The sequence below is a fragment of the Lactuca virosa genome, chromosome 8, assembly GCF_052849685.1.
Source record: "Lactuca virosa cultivar CGN04683 chromosome 8, Lactuca_virosa_CGN04683_v6, whole genome shotgun sequence".
Classification (NCBI taxonomy): domain Eukaryota; kingdom Viridiplantae; phylum Streptophyta; class Magnoliopsida; order Asterales; family Asteraceae; genus Lactuca; species Lactuca virosa.
The window spans coordinates 31,754,319-31,768,187 of NC_136433.1; the positions used below are offsets into that span (position 1 = coordinate 31,754,319).

Here is a 13,869-nt window from a genome sequence, read left to right on the forward strand (position 1 = left end):
GGATATTGAAGCCGGGACATCCAATCCTAACTTTGAGGGGGAGAATGTTAGGGTTCAAAATCATGCTTGGATGCTTCTAGTAGCTTACCCTTTTGTTTGTGTGTAATGAGTTGTCTTCCTATAAATAGGAAGTGAGTGACACTCATTTTATGTAAGAATTTATGAGAGATTAGTCTAGTGAGAGAAATATTGCATGACCCACTTTGTAATACTTTCTAGACTAATGAGAGCTAAACCCATATTTATTTACTCTTGTGTTCTTCATGTTCATGATTCTTGTATGATTCACTAAATCATTTCATATTCCGCATTCATCATCATGATTAGGAACACTACAAAAAGTGCGACATGGTTCATGAGGGTCCTTTCCTATCTACTTTTGGGTGCCACAAATGTGGCAAGGATGGGCATTACGCTAAGGACTGTCGCCAACAGGTTTCTGTGTCGACAACCAGGATCTGTTATCATTGTGATTAGGTTGGCCATATGAGGGCCAACTATCCTTTGCTTACTGGGGGACCGAAGCAGGCTCCAACACCAACTACTTTGAGGATCATCGATGAGCTTCAGGGTAGGGTGGAGCCCCCGAGGGCTTGAGGTAACGCTTTACAGCTCACGGCAGAGGAGGTCAGGGCGCCGTCAGACTTCGTTATTGGTATGTTTCCATTTATTATTCTGTCGATTATATTATGGTATGCTTATGTTTATGTTTCTGATAGGTACATTCTTAGTGAATTCTTTGCCTGCTCTTGTGTTATTTGACTCGGGCGCGAGTCGGCCCGTTGTATCTCGGTATTTTAGTAGGGATTTTGGTATGACCCTTAGCAAGTTGGAGTGTCCGTTGCGGGTTTCTATCGCCAACGAAAATGGGATTTTTACATCCAGAGTGTATCAGGGTTGTGTTTTGGAGATTTTCGGGGTGCCTTATCTGATTGATTTGATTCTTATCCCCATGGAGGATGTATGTGTTATAGTGGGGATGGATTGGTTGAGCAGGTTTGGTGTTATGATAGAATGTGAAGGTCAGCGAGTGATAGTTCGAACTCCAAGTGGGGGAGAACTGGTTATCTATGGAGAGGGTATCAGGATTGGGTCAGGGTTTTGTTCGGTGCCCAGGGCTCGGCAGTACATTCAGCATGGTTGTATGGGTTATCTTTCCTATATGGTTGATACACATGTTTGGGGAACAAAAATCGGTTTCGGATGTGCCGGTTGTCAGGGAGTTTGCTGATGTGTTTCTGGAGGAGTTACCCGGTGTGCCTCCTGAGAGGCAGGTTGAGTTCAGGATTGACCTAGTATTAGGTGCGGCTCTGATTACCAAGGCGTCGTACCGTTTGGCACCGCCTGAGACGCAGGAGTTGTCCTCTCTGCTTTAGGAGATTTTAGGCAAGCACTTCATTCGACCAAGCAGTTCGCCGTGGGGAGCACCGATATTGTTCGCCAAGAACAAGGATGGTTCACACCGGATGCGCATTGATTACCGGGAGTTGAACAAGTTGACGGTGAAGAACTGTTACCCCCTTCTGCGGATTGATGACCTCTTTGATCAGTTGCAGGGAGCAAATTGGTTCTCCAAGATCGATCTGAGGTCGGGGTATCATCAGGTGATGGTTAGAGAGGAGGACGTGGATAAGACTGTATTTTGGACTCGTTATAGGCATTATGAGTTCGAGGTGATGCCATTTAGGCTCACCAATACGCCTTCAGTGTTTATGGATTTGATGAATCGGGTATGCAGGTCGATGCTCGATCGATCAGTTGTTGTTTTTATTGATGCTATCTTGGTGTATTCCAAGACTAGAGAGCAGCATGAGGAGCACCTTCGAGAAATTTTGGGGGTGTTGAGACGAGAACGGATAAATGTCAAGTTCTCAAAGTGTGAGTTTAGGTTATGAGAGGTCCAGTTCCTGGGGCATCTCATTAACCAGAACAGGATTTTGGTCGATCCGGCCAAGATTGAGGCTGTGATGCAGTGGGAGATTCCGAAGTCTCCCTCAGAGATCAGGAGTTTCTTGGGTTTAGCAGGATACTATCGGATATTTATCGAGTATTTCTCTAAGATTGTTGTACCCCTCACTCGTCTGACGAGGAAGGGTGTGGATTTCTGATGGGGCCTTGAGCAGCAGACGAAATTTGAGACACTGCGACAGAGGTTATGTGAGGCCCCGGTGTTAACCCTTCCGAAGGGTTTCGAGGATTTCATTGTATTTTGTGATGCATCCATCACTGGTTTGGGGGCAGTTCTTATGCAGAGAGGGCGAGTGGTTGCGTATGCTTCTCGGCAGCTGAAGTTGTATGAGGCACGATATCCTACCCATGCTCTGGAGTTGGGGGCAGTAGTGTTTGCCCTCAAGATTTGGCGGCACTAATTGTATGGGGTCCGGTGTACTATTTACACAGAGCACAAGAGTTTGTGATATCTAATGGACCAGCCAAAACTGAACATGAGACAGCTTAGGTGGCTTGACGTGGTCAAGGATTATGACTGCAAGATCCTTTACCATCCGGGTAAAGCGAATTTGGTCGCGGATGCTTTGAGCCACAATTCGGCTGGATCTTCGACTAGAGATATGTCTATGAGAATATCTATTGATTCTCCACTTTTGGTTTAGATCAAAGGGGAACATGCAGAAGGAGTCAAGAAGGAGAACTGGAAACAGGAGACGACCAGGGGTGAGATCGAGAGATTTGTCAGCGATAGTCGAGGATTGTTGACCCGGTGTGGTCGGGTTTAGGTTCCAGTTTCTGGCGGAGTCAGGCAGATGGTTTTGGAGGAGGCATATAAGTCTCGATTTTTGATACACCTGGGAGCCACCAAGATGTATCGGGATTTGAGAGTAAGTTACTGGTGGCCGTGTATGAAGAGGGAGATAGTTTGGTACGTCGAGAGGTGCTTGACCTGTAGGATGGTCAAAGCCGAGCACCATAGACCGCATGGCAAGCTGCAACCTTTGGAGGTTCCCATGTGGAAGTGGGAATAAATCACTATGGAATTTATCACCAAGCTACCAAGGACTGCAAAGGGTTTTGATTCTATCTGGGTCATCGTAGATCGATTGACTAAGAGTTCCCACTTTTTGGCCATCTGAGAGAGCTCCTCGGCCGAGAAATTGGTCGATGTGTATGTTAGGGAGATTGTTTCTCGTCATGGGGTTCCGGTCTTGATTCTATCAGATCAAGATGTTCGGTTCACTTCCCGATTCTGGAAGAAGTTCCACGAGGAACTGGGTACGAGGCTACATTTTAGCACTGTTTATCATCCACAGACCGACGGCCAGAGTGAGCGGACCATCCAAACACTTGAGGATATGTTGCGGGATTGTGGCATAGATTTTGGTGGGAGTTGGAATTCTCATATACCTCTTGCGTAGTTTTCCTACAACAACAACTATTACTCCATCATTGGTGCACTGCCCTTCGAGCATCTGTATGTTCGGAGATGTGGTACCCTAGTTTATTGGGGGAAGGTTGCTCATAGAGTCATGGGGATGACTGAGGTAGTCCTCCAGACTATAGAGCTCATCCAACAGATCAAGCAGAGATTGCAGACAACTCAGAGTCGACGACGTCGATCAAAGTTGGAGTTCCTGATCGGCGATATGGTGCTACTGAAGGTCTCACCCTGGAAGGGTGTGATACGATTCAAGAAAAGGGGGAAGTTGGGTCCCCGGTATATCGGAGCGTTCTGTGTGATCGTCAGGGTAGGCATGGTGGCTTACCGTTTGGATTTGCCGAGTGAGCTCATCCAGATCCACAACACTTTCCATTTTTCGAAGTTGCGGAAGTGTGTGTTGGACGGCGAGGCAGTGGTACCTTTAGATGATATTTAGGTCGATGAGCGTCTGAATTATATTGAGAGGCCGGTAGCGGTGGTGGAGGGAAATATGGAGGTCTTACGCAACAAGGAGATACCTTTGGTAAGGTTCAGGTGCAACATCGGAGAGGCTCCGAGTGGTCCTGGGAGCCGGAGTCGGAGATGCGAGAACATTGTCCTGAGTTATTTGCAGCATCGGTCTTCGAGGACAAAGTCTAGTTCAAGTGGGGGAGAATTGTAACATCTCGATGATGAGGTATTTTCAATTTTAACCTATATATGAAGGAATATTGCATTTTAACCCTTGTGCACGAGAAATATTGCTTAAATGGCCCATAGTTACATTTTGGTGATTTTGGCTAGAGAGTTAGTACGTTGGGTGTACGTTGTGTATGATCGGCGTACTGGGGTGGACCCTAGTACGCTGGGCGTACACTGCGTACGCAGGGCGTACGTGATGGATCCTTAAACCCTAATTTTTAGGGTTTGGTCCATATATAATCATCATTTACTTCTCATTTCTCATTCCCTCATCATCCTCCACCTGAGAAAACGTCCCTCTAGCTAACCCTAGGTGAGAAGAGTGCATCTTGATCTCATCTTTGTGTTTTGTTAGTATTCTTGAAGAAGAAGAAGGTAGTGGGAAAAATTTGGAGCTTGGAAGCAACTTGGATATGGGATTCTTTCCTTACTAGCAACCTCCAGGAGGTAAAAAGCTCATAGATTGATCATCTTATCTTATAGATCTATCCATTTCTTCATTTAGGGCATATTTGGTCCCAACTATGATGATTCTTGAGCATGGCATGCTCTTAGTCGAATAAGTCGTCCTTTCAGACCTAATGAGGGGTCTTAAGTTATAAACATGTGGTCTTGATGCTTAGTTTTTCCCCATGCATGCTCTAGAAGGTCTCAAGGTGTTAAGAAGTTGGAAGTTTGTGTATTAAGCACTTAATAGGCATGCAAAGTCATAAATTTGGAAACTTTATAACTCTTAGTGGTATTTTGGCCTTGGATCTGAAATTGGGACGCGAGAGCTTAATGTATTAAGCTCTTATTGAGGAAAAGGGGACCTTGTACGTACGCCGTACGTAACCCAATGTACGTCACGCGTACGGAGTCAACCACCCGAATTCGGTCAAAGCATGAGTACGACCAGCATAGGAGCTGAGTACGCCCCGCATGCTCAGCTGAGTGGACTGAGTTGACTCGTTGACCTTGACCTTTGACCAGTGTTTTGACCAAATTGACTTAGGGGTATTTTAGGTATTTTGAGCTGATTAATTGAAATTAGGTCCTTGGTGTTGGTTAGGTGATCGTTGAGCCGATTTTCAGGACCGAGATTTATTCAACTTGCATTTAGACTTGAGGTGAGTTTTCCTCACTGTACCGTAGATTGAAGGCACCAATGTCGGCCCACTAGTTTATGTATCATGGTTATAGTATAGTGATATACTAGTATTTGGCTGAGTAGTGGATCTGCATGAATATTTGTATTTGATGGTTTTGTGTTTAAGTTTATCTGTTTCATATGTCGACATATTGTGTTGGGTTGAGGTTGTACTGCTTTGTATGTAGCCAACAAACCCAAGAGCATTCCATACATGAGCTGAGGGCCCGATTGACATGCCAGTCTCATACTAAGGGATCAGGAGCATTCCAGATACAAGTTGAGGGCCCGATAGGCATGCTAGACTCGTACTGAGGGCTCGGGGGTATTCCAGACTTATGCTGAGGACCTTGCAGGAGTAATCCAGACATAGGCTGAGGACCCAATATATGATGTTATATGTTGTGTGTTTGGTACTTTGGGGGGACTCACTAAGCTTTGGCTTACAGTTTTAGTTTATGGTTTCAGGTACTTATGAGGATCGTGGGAAGGCTAAGGCGTGATCGTACATAACTTCGTGTTTTATGTTACTGGGTCTTGGGGAAACTCTGATTTGAAATAATGCTTTTGAAACATTGACTATTTTTGTAAACAATGTTAATTAATGGTTGATTTTGAAAAATTTAAATTTATTGTGATTTTTGGGATGTTGCAGTTATAGGATATGTTGTTTAAGATATTAAATATAAATTTTAAAATTTACTAGTTACATGTGCAAATATTGAGAATACGTGTTGGCATACCAACTCGACAATAAATATGATAATCACCATCTACGTCACACCAACTATTCACACCAATAAGCGTGTCATCCGAAACACTTGAGATTTGCATACTTGCAAACCATGTTCAATTCGTAAAGAAAAACAAAAAACATGTCATGAACCATAAAACTATAATAAAGACTAAAAGTACCAGAGATGGAGATCAATAACATGAAGTATAACATTTTCAACCCCTGAGACAATTTATAGGAAACTAATTTCCCCAGAAATGAGTAATTCCTCGAGGTTCCCAACTAGGCAGCAAACTTGTGTGTGGAAAATTGTCAAAATTTCCTACATACATCTTTTCGTAGAAGATGTGTTGGAAATCACTAGCAAACGACTGTTCCAAGAAAACCCATACGAAAAACTTTATGTGAAACATTAACTTAATAAAAAAATCAGAAATATACGGGTTTAAATTTTTTTTTATAACGGCTAACACACACACCCACTATTCTACTCCTAAGGCGGCGTTTTGTTCCCGAATGTTTTTGAAGGAATTTGAATATGTTAAGGAATTGAAATCTGTCTTGAATTGGAATCCAATTCAATATTCTGTTTGGCTAGCAGTAAATGGAATTTGAATCCAATTTTATATTTTGTTTGGTTGGCGGAAAATGGAATTGGAATAGTGTAAAATGACATAACTACCCTTCTTGGTTTTTGCTTACTTTTACTTTGTTTTATAATTATATGTAAAAAATATATTATATAAATTATAAAAATAGTAAACGGTTGTGGTGGCGGCGGCGATGGTCGTAGAAGCGACGGTGTTGGTGATGGCGGCAGTGTGTGGTGGTGACAAAGGTGGAAGTGGTGGTAGTAGTGACATCACTAGTGTTCATGGTAGAGGCAGTGGTGGTTGTGGCGGTGGGTGTTAGTGGCGGTGGTGGATGTCGGTGGTGGTGGGTATGGGTGGCGGCGACAGTGGTGGTGGTGGCAATAGAGGCAGTGGTGGTGATGATTGAGTTAGTAGTAACGACGATAGTGGTAGGATGATGGTGTAGGTGGTAACGGAGGTTATGGGTGGTGGTGGTGGTAGTGGTATCGACGATGGTGATGGTGGTGGTGGTAACGGAAGCGGTGGTAGTGGTGGTTGGCAGTGGTGACGACATCAGTGGTGGTGGTGGGTGGGTGGTAGTGGAGGTGGTGGTGATAGTGGAGATGGTGAGTAGTGGTGTTGAAGGTTGTGGTGGAGGTGGTCGCGAGTAGTGACGGAGGTTTTTCATATTTAATGTTAAAAATGAAAAGGGTAATATGGTAATCTTCAACATTCCCACTTGAAGGAATTTGAATTTCCTTATCTTTTATATGAAATTTATTTTCCCTCAATGGAATGAAAATTGGACACATTTAGGAATCCAATTCATTCTCAAAACTTGAACAAAACATAGGAAAGTGATGAATTAAATTCCAATTCCAACAGCTAACCAAACGACCCCTAAATCTACACATTTTGTCTCCAACGATAATTGAAGCCTCAAGCTTTGTCTAGAAATACCTTTCCGACAACTCCTCATACCTACATTCTACTCCTAATTGGTTTTTGTAGGGGCTTTTTCTTTTATTTATTTACAACATGTGAGGTTTTAATAACACAACTATCTCACTAACACGTAAATATAAAGTTACAACATTATATTTGTTAAGAGCTGAATATCAAATAAACTTTTAAATTCTATTAAATTATGAACACGAAAATTCTTTTATTTTTTAAACCTTTTAGGTTAAACATTATTTCCTCATATTATAATTAGATTTAATTTTGAACAAAAATATATACTTTCTTTTTGGGTTATATTTTAGTTTATCAAACTTACATGTGATATTAATAAGATGTTAAATTGTACCATTGCCGTTATGCTATCCATATTGATGATCCAAATTAATAGGTTGGGTTGTTATTTTATAATCGTCATGAAGTTATAATCATATCAAGTCTAAAATTAAAGAATTTGATTACATTATAATGACACCATATCTTAGTAATTATAAAATTTTGAAGTGTCACTTGAACAGTTCTTCCCTGTGATTGGTTGGATTTTCTTTTTTTTTTTTTTTTTGTTGGTGATCTGTTTTTCCCTTTTTTTTTAGTATGGTCTGTTTCCACAGCATTCGCTTTTACACTACGACGCTACGTGTCCTCCGCCGCATCATCCCCCAATTAATCCTTCTTGGGTGTAACCCCACCGCTCCACCGCCTAATCGACTTCTATTTACTTTCTCCTCATTATTCTAGAACCCTCTTCGTCTCCCACAATCGATCATTCCTACAATTGCTTTCTTAGAACTTTTTCCAATACCACCCTCTCCACCCTTCTAACTTGTTGCCTGAAGGACACAAACGACAGAACGAAGCAATTAGATCTGCTCCGATTTCCCGATCGGTTTACCTAATCTCGGGTATATTCTTCGCATATGTCGACTCGATTTCTTTTTTCTAAATTTCTAGGGTTTGTCTCTTGCTTACCTGTTCAACATCATCACCGATTTCGTCTTATAATTAAGATGCGATTGGTTTCTTCGCTTACTTGATAAGGCCAAATAAAATCTAAATTGTCTGCTGCTTTCTCGAATTGGATATACAGAGGTTTCACATTGAGATTGAAGTAAATCCTAGCAATATTAGATGAGCAAGAAGGAATGATGGGGTCAAAGGCAGCCACAAGCGTTGAGGTATGTGATTTACTTTGAATCGGTGCTTGTACTTCTCTTTCCCTTTTATGCTTCTATCAGCGTCGACTTGCAAAGATCGATTATCAGAAATTCTGAAAAACGATGATCGATTGAAGGTCTGCCGGTGAAGCAATCTTGGCCATGGGAAAGAAGAAGATGCACATGAATTTTTAAGGTAAAGTGACTTATACTTTTGCATTTATGATTTATGCCATTTAAATTGTTGTAATAGTCTATTAGTGAGTTGACTCAGTTATCAAGTGATGTTATTACAGGTATGCTATTGATACTTTGCAATCCGCCTCTCTTAAGGAAGCTGGAACAAAATCTTCCAACTCCTTAGAAAAAGAAACAACTCTAATCGGACTTACGTTTGGTGGTTATCTAAGATCTAAGGTAACAATGTCTTTTATTAACTACTTCAAATCATCTTTATCCAAAACACAAGAAGCTTCTAATTTCTAAAGCTACTGTGGCTTTTGAATTGTAGATAAAGTGCATGAAATGTGGTGGAAAATCAGAGCGACATGAGCGGATGATGGATCTTACTGTTGAAATTGAAGGTGATATAGCAACTCTTGAAGAAGCTCTGGATAAATTACATGCACTGAAGTACTAGACGGTGAAAAAAAGTACAAATGCAGCATGTTTGTTCAAAATCTCTCATCTAATCTTACCTTAAAACTTTTTATTTATTTATTTATTTATTTATTTATTTATTAACTTTTTAACTTTCAGGTGTAAATCCTATGAGAAAGCCAAAAAGAAATTGACTTTGTTGGAGGCGCCAAATGTGCTTACCATTGCATTAAAGCGATTTTAGGTATTTTTTTTTAATTTTTTAATTTTTAATCAAAGATGCTACAATACATGAATAAATGAAAGTAAAAAGTAAAAGAACATTGCTATTTGTTGCACTCTGGTAAAAAAAAATTCGTTGTGGTGTGAAGTTCATGTAACATGACCATTTTGCCCCTAAAATCACCTTTGGTAACACTTTTTTCCCCTCTGTTAACTTTAATGACCGTTTTACCCTTATATTCCAACAAACAGTTTTAACAATATTTCCACTGATATGATTTATTGTTTGTTTATTTGAAAGATGTTGGTCGGGTGCTCTGTTGGGGGTATGGTACACATGGATCTAGACAACATCAGAGTGTTCCCTCATTTATTGGGTCTCTAGCTGCTGAGAAAGTTGTCCATATTGCTTCTGGAGGTTCTTCATCAGCTGTTGTAACTGGTAATATATGTCTCCTTTGAAACAAATGTAGTTGTTCTTTTTTACTTTTATCAATTCCTACAAGGATAAAATCGTCGTCCTTATTTAACTAATATTAACACCTTACAATATTTTTATGTAGTAAAATTAGCTATTTACCATTTTTTTTAATAATCACCTATGATGATTTTAGTTTATTGAACTTTTGGAGTTTTAACTATACCAAGCCGCTAAATAACAACAGTCTAAGAGGACCAATTCCACAAGTGTTGGCTAACTTGACCTAACTCACATTTGCGTAACCTCTGTAATAAAAACTTTAAACCTTAATCTTTCGAGTCAAATGCCTTTTCATTTGGTTGAATTTACTGAAATAACCTTCCATTAAAAGGGACTTATCCTTTAGCATTTGGAACAAGCCAGTGGTGCTTTTGCTTGCTACTTTTCAGGTATGGATTTGTTTTTTGGTGGAGGATACTACACAACCAACAAGTATTCTTTGATATAAACAGTTCGCATTAAAATATCCAATTACCTGTTATAATGGTATACTTATATAATAGATTTTACATTATATGTTGTGCTCACATAACTGTTCATTTAGGACTGTCACGCAGAAAGCTTCTCATGCATATAGATCTCTGACCGGATAAAGTGTTTTTTGTTTACGTAAGATATTTTTCTGTTTCTTTTTCTAGACTGAACTAACCATTTCAAATGAGACTAAATGAGGGAACTGAAGGACAATTACTTTTTCAAAGAGTAGATAAAGGTTTGGCTTAATTTCGTAGATGAGGTTAATGGATTTGATTTTGGCGAATGGTGACAGTGCTTGCTGATAAAAAGTAATGTAACTACATTACTTCATCTTTAATTTATTTAATTTATTCATAATGCTTTAATATTTATCCAATCTCTTTGACATTCGACTTAACATAAAATTCTAATGGCAATGGTATTAAACAAAATGACCAAGTGTGATGCGTTCTAAACTTTTTCATATGAACATTCATTTTTTTTGTAGGTTGCAACTAAAATGAATGATTTGACCATGTGATAGCTCTGCCATTGTAATTGCCCTTGAAGGAAAAATGATTAGATTTGGGTTTTTGGCTGTAGCATTTACACCTTATTTCCAGGTGGCACCTTCAAATGACAGTATTTTTTGTGTTTTGTACTCTTTATAGGTTGAACAATATACTATGATTGATTCATCATTAGGACCACCGACTGAGGCGAGGAAAACTGCCTTGGTTGTGATTAAAATTGTGATAAAGATTTTATTATTAAAGAGTTTGAAAGAATTGTAATCTATCACATTTTTTTTTCAAAAGAAATAGAATGAAATCCAATTTCCATCCGGCAAAGCGGGTTCTTCCCTAGTTAAGAAGTAAACAACAACGATAACATATCAGTCATGCATCACATTTTAATTAAGCTGCGAGAATATAAAGGAAAGCCTAAATTTGCAAGGAAAAAAGTCAGTTCAACAATCACTTAAAACTAACAGACTATTTTATATATAATATAATATAAACATACATAATTATTATATGTCATAAATCAACTCAATGATTTAATTATCGTGGCTCAAGCACCTGAGCACCATCCCTAAACACCTTTTTTACCTTACAACCTCTCGTCAAGCTTGTTCGAACTACAAAAAAAAAAAACTACACACCTCGTTGAAATGTGGACCAACATTCACAATCACCTTTACAATGTCTTCTATGCATATGATATCATGATGATGCCCACAAAAACTATCAACTTATCTAAATATTTAGAAGTTTTCAAAGAGAAAAAAACAGGAAGACCAACTCTCAACCATTAAAGCACAAAAGAAACACATACCTAATCAGTGCTTGATTTGGGTGGGGGTTATATAAAAATGAATCCAACAAACGCAATAGACATGATGGGTGTGAAAAGCAAATATGAACAAAAATGGCTCAATAGATCATTGCAATAAACACCTAGTTAATAATTTTAGTTCCTTTGCAACGGTTAGCAGTAAAATAAACAAAAATGAAAGAATACTCACAGAACTTATAGCAATCAGAATATCAGATAGTAATTAACAAACTTGGAAAAGCTCGGACAAACTGTTGTTGTCCAGCCGATTTGACATTAACTCTTGCTATGATAGAAGTATATAATCAACAAGACTTAATAGTAGCCGAAACAAACGAAATTTAAATATATATGTATTACAATAATCAATCCGCAAGAAGACTTACAAACACGAATTTGTATTCAGAAAAAGGCATGTGTGATGCAGTGTTGTTTAAAGGATACAACAATCAATCAACAATATATCTTTATTCTGACGAAAATATCTTTGCTTCCATGATTTTCCAAAAAAAAAAAAAAAAAAAAAAAAAAAAAAAAAGAGAAGGGGTGGCGTTTTTGTGCCTTAATTGTTGTGGCCGATGAGGCACCATCGACAATGTCCAACGTCTTAAAGGTCGTGTCAGGTGGTCACTTGTCACTTGATGGTTTTCTTATTTTGCAAGTTTTGTTGTCATTTGACTAACTTGTGCTGGAGTTTTTTAATGAATGGAAGGGCAAGAAGAGGAATGAAATGGAAGATAATAATAAATAATTAATTGTCTTAATTCAAATGAAAAAGAAATAAAATGCAAGGATTTGAGTCATTTTTTTCCTTCCCCTTCTAAGTTCTAACCCGCCTAAAACTGGGTGGATGGATCTAAGCCTTCTTTGCCTCCCCCTCCCGGCTAAGCTAGCTTATCGGATAGTTTTTTACCAAACATTATTCTTTATAAGTTAACAACTGGCTTGACTTTTAGCTAGTACGCCAAACATAATATTAGATCCGCACAAACATGATATGTGTTTTGGGCTTTGTCAAAGCTAATAGTTGTGAGCTTGTAGCTATTTTCGTGGATTTGCATTCATCAAAAGCTAAGGGCTTGTTTGATATCTTGCCGACTGGGTCCGGTGAGCACTTTTGGCTGACTCGGTCCGGTCAGCATGTTTGATAATTGGTATTTTTGTCTGACCCAGTCCAAAACCACTGACCCACCTTCTCACTCAGTCCCATACAAAAAAAAAGCTGACTCGGTCATTTTTCTTGATTGCCCTCATTTGCCCTTCTCCCAAAACACGTTTGTTCTTCACACCTTTCTTCTTCGTCACCAAATTGATGAACGATACAGCTACATCGCTTCTTCCTCAAACTCCGACCACCTCTTCTAATGCTCCAGCAACGACCTCTTCTGCCTCTAACCCTCTCGCCAACCACCATCTTCGCTAGAGTAGGAAACCCCGTCACTGGTACTCCACCATCGTTGTGGTACGTTTTTGTACCGATCGCCTGTGGAACGCGACCCATATCGGAAAAAGAACCAATTGCAAATTTGAATTGACCATACCTCAATTCGTGATTCTGATAGACAGGAACGAGTATTTGGAACATGTATTGTGGGTTTGGGAACGCTGGTTTTGGGTATGGGATCGACGACTGGTAAAATTGAAAAAAAAAAATCTTATCTTTTATGCAATTGATTGTGTATATCTCCTTCATATAAGGCAACGATTCACTAGTTTGACTAGTTCGATATGGTTGACGGTGCGTTAAGAATGGAATGAAAATTTTAGATGGTTAAAGAAGTTGCAGTGGAAATAGTTGAGGGATGGATAAAAGAGATCACAATATCTTACTTTTGTGTGAGATTAAGAGATAGGAATGAAGTTTGATTTATCTGGAATTAAGAAAAAGAAGAGTTGGTTACTGCCAAATGTTTTTCTTGTCTATAAGGTACATCTTAGACATTGTTTACAAAGTCAACTCCATTGTCCATTATGTGACAATCAGTTTGTCTTCAGAGCAAGGTGTAGTGGAGTACAAGATAGCAGAAATGGGGTATATGAAGGTTTTATTTGGCTCCTAAGATTGAAGAAGATGATGAAGAGAATAAAGTGAATCAACAAGTGAGATGTGAGAACTGAAATACTAAATACTTTGGTAGTTGTTTGC

At 39.3% G+C, this 13,869-nt stretch overlaps 1 long non-coding RNA gene across 8 annotated transcripts; it reads left to right on the plus strand.

The window, feature by feature from the left end:
* The first annotated feature begins 8,103 nt into the window (after positions 1 to 8,103).
* LOC145128514 (uncharacterized) lies at positions 8,104 to 11,183 on the plus strand. 8 transcript variants are annotated; one of them, XR_013716961.1, is made up of 10 exons: positions 8,104 to 8,374; positions 8,560 to 8,647; positions 8,764 to 8,822; positions 8,923 to 9,043; positions 9,138 to 9,294; positions 9,386 to 9,470; positions 9,750 to 9,890; positions 10,261 to 10,318; positions 10,568 to 10,714; positions 10,894 to 11,183. It is a non-coding gene; the product is annotated as an uncharacterized LOC145128514 (long non-coding RNA). The 8 variants fall into 8 exon arrangements; XR_013716960.1 differs by having other exon boundaries at positions 9,750 to 10,538; positions 10,636 to 10,714; XR_013716958.1 differs by having other exon boundaries at positions 9,750 to 10,318.
* Positions 11,184 to 13,869: the final 2,686 nt, after the last annotated feature.